We start from the raw sequence: 3558 nt of genomic DNA, 5'->3' as shown, positions 1-3558 counted from the left end.
GCTAAGAGAATCATTAGTGGAATCAAGAGAACTACTAGAAGCAACAATATTGGATTTAGCATGATCATTGTTACTGCTAGAGGAAGAATCTTTCTTGTTCTTGTTACTAGACTTGACTTGAGGCATGTAAGTGGATAAGAGTAAACGCTTGGCAATGTAAGAAGAACTTTTCTTGCGGAGATCATCATTGATTGCTTTTAAGAACTCATGCTCTTGCTCAAGATTGAGCTTTTCAAAGCGTAATTTCTCATGAGCTCTTAAAAGTTCTCGATGATCTTCGAAGATAGTTTCATGAGCTAACTTAAGAGTGTTTAGTTCTTTAGTTAGAGCCTCAATCTTCTCCTTATCATTGTCATTCGTTTTATCTTGATTAGCATGATTAATTGATGTTTCATCATAGTATTCATCACTAGAGTTGTCAACAAGCAAATCATCACCTAACAAGTCATCTTCATCACTATTGAAATCAACATACTCGGGGTGTGTTACCTTAGGACCTTTGGCCATGAAGCATCTTCCAATTCCTTCATTTGGTGAGTCAAATATGTCGTAGGAGTTGGTTGACACAAGTGCTAGACCGGCAACACCTTCATCTTGAGTATCTTCGGAGTCGGAGTGATAACTTCTCTCGGAGTGGCTGTCGGAGTCGGAGCCGGATACCCATTCACCAACATGAGCTTGATGTCTTCGTTTTGTGTAGCTCCTTGATGATTTTTCCTTCCTTTCCGAATCCTTGCTTCTCCGTGAGTATCTTCGTTCATAACGATCATCTCTACTCCTTCTCTCTCTTGGTGGTGATTCTTTGCTTCTTCTTTTTGGAGAATCTTCTCTTCTCTTGTAGGGAGCCGTACACTCATTGGAATAGTGTCCGGGTCTTCCACAACTGTAGCAGTTTCGCTCTCGACTAGAAGATCTTTTGTCATTGTAGGACCTTGACTTGAAGCTTCTATCTTTGCTTCTACTCTTGTAGAACTTGTTGAAGTTCTTCACCATTAAGCTCAATTCTTCATTGAAGTTTTGTTTCTCACTTGATGATGTAGGGGCTTCACATGAGGCTTTGTAGGCACCACTTGATTTGTTGTGAAGTTCCTCTTTATCCTTAAGTGACATCTCATGAGCAACAATTCTTCCAATCACCTCCGTTGGCTTGAGATCTTTGTAATTGGGCATCATTTGGATCAATGTGCACACGGTATCATATTTTCCATCCAAGGCTCTTAGAATCTTCTTGATGATGAATCTATCGGTCATCTCTTCACTTCCTAAGCCGGCAATCTCATTTTTGATGAGAGCAAGCCTAGAGTACATTTCAGCGACACCTTCACCATCCTTCATTTTGAACTTGTCAAGTTGACTTTGAAGCACATCCAACTTGGATTCCTTGACGGAGTCGGTACCTTCGTGCATATCAATCAAAGTGTCCCAAATTTCCTTTGCATTCTCAAGACGGCTGATTTTGTTGAATTCTTCGGGGCACAATCCGTTGAAGAGAATATCACAAGCTTGAGCATTGTATTGCAACATCTTCAACTCATCCGCGGTAGCTTCACGGTTTGGTTCTTTCCCATCAAAGAAGTCACCTTGCAAACCAACACACACAATAGCCCAAACGGCGGGGTTATGTCCAAGAATATGCATTTTCATTTTATGCTTCCAACTAGCAAAATTAGTACCATCAAAGTAAGGACCTCTACGGTGATAATTTCCCTCGCTAGACGCCATACTCTCCTAGGTTGTGAAACCAAGGCTATGACCACCAAAAGCTATGGAGATCAAAGCAAATGGAGACCAAAGCTCTGATACCACTTGTAGATCGAAAGTATGTCTAGAGGGGGGGGGGTGATTAGACTACTTGACCAAATAAAAACTTAACCTTTTCTCAATTTTAGTTCTTGGCAGATTTTAGCTATTGTAGGACAAGTCAAGCAATCATCACACAATTCAAGCAAGCATGCAAAGAGTATATTGGCAGCGGAAAGTAAAGCATGCAACTTGCAAGAATGTAAAGGGAAGGGTTTGGAGAATTCAAACGCAATTGGAGACACGGATGTTTTTCCCGTGGTTCGGATAGGTGGTGCTATCCTACATCCACGTTGATGGAGACTTCAACCCACGAAGGGTAACGGTTGCGCGAGTCCACGGAGGGCTCCACCCACGAAGGGTAATGGTTGCGCGAGTCCACGGAAGGCTCCACCCACGAAGGGTCCACGAAGAAGCAACCACCCACGAAGGGTCCACGAAGAAGAAACCTTGCCTATCCTACCATGGCCATCGCCCACGAAGGACTTGCCTCACTAGCGGTAGATCTTCACGAAGTAGGCGATCTCCTTGCCCTTACAAACTCCTTGGTTCAACTCCACAATCTTGTCGGAGGCTCCCAAGTGACACCTAGCCAATCTAGGAGACACCACTCTCCAAGAAGTAACAAATGGTGTGTTGATGATGAACTCCTTGCTCTTGTGCTTCAAATGATAGTCTCCCCAACACTCAACTCTCTCTCATAGGATTTGGATTTTGTGGAAAGAAGATTTGAGTGGAAAGCAACTTGGGGAAGGCTAGAGATCAAGATTCATATGGTAGGAATGGAATATCTTGGTCTCAACACATGAGTAGGTGGTTCTCTCTCAGAAATAGGATGCTGGAAGTGTAGGCTTAGTCTGATGGCTCTCTCCACGAATGAATAGGAGGTGGAGGGGTATATATAGCCTCCACACAAAATCCAACCGTTACACACAGTTTTCCAATCTGGTGGGACCGAATCAACAAACTCGGCCGGACCGGAGAGGTAAACCTAGTGACCGTTAGAGATTTTCGGTGGGACTGACATGCAACTCGGTAGGACCGATATGGTTAGGGTTTGGGCATAACGTAATCTCGGTGAGACTGATTACACAAACTCGGTGAGTTTGGTAATAAGCTAACCAGAGAGTTGGTCAGGCAAACTCGGTGGGACCGATTTGCTCTTTCGGTGAGACCAAAAAGTTACAAAAGGGAAATAGAGAGTTTACATTGCAATCTCGGTGGGACCGATTCGCTCTTTCGGTGAGACCGAAAAGTTATGAAAGGGAAACAGAGAGTTTGCAATCTCATCTCGGTGAGACCGAGATCCCTATCGGTAGAACTGAATTGCTAGGGTTTGGCAGTGGCTTATGACAAGTGAAACTCGGTGGCGCCGGATAGAAAGAATCGGTAGGACCGAGTTTGGCTTAGGGTTTAGGTCATATGTGGATATGGGAAAGTAGTTGAGGGTTTTGGAGCATATCACTAAGCACATGAAGCAAAAGGTTCATTAAGCAACACCTCATCCCTCCTTGATAGTATTGGCTTTTCCTAAAGACTCAATGTGATCTTGGATCACTAAAATATAAAATGAAGAGTCTTGAGCTTTTGAGCTTGAGCCAATCCTTTGTCCTTAGCATTTTGAGGGTTCCACTTTCACATCCATGCCATGCCAATCATTGAGCTTTCCTGAAATAGTCATCTTGGAATAGCATTAGCTCAATGAGCTATATGTTGTTATGAATTACCAAAACCACCTAGGGAGAGTTGCACTTTCAG

The sequence above is a fragment of the Triticum urartu genome, chromosome 3A, assembly GCF_056163025.1.
Source record: "Triticum urartu cultivar PI428250 chromosome 3A, HENAU_Tu73, whole genome shotgun sequence".
Classification (NCBI taxonomy): Eukaryota; Viridiplantae; Streptophyta; class Magnoliopsida; order Poales; family Poaceae; genus Triticum; species Triticum urartu.
This window is presented reverse-complemented; position numbering follows the sequence as displayed.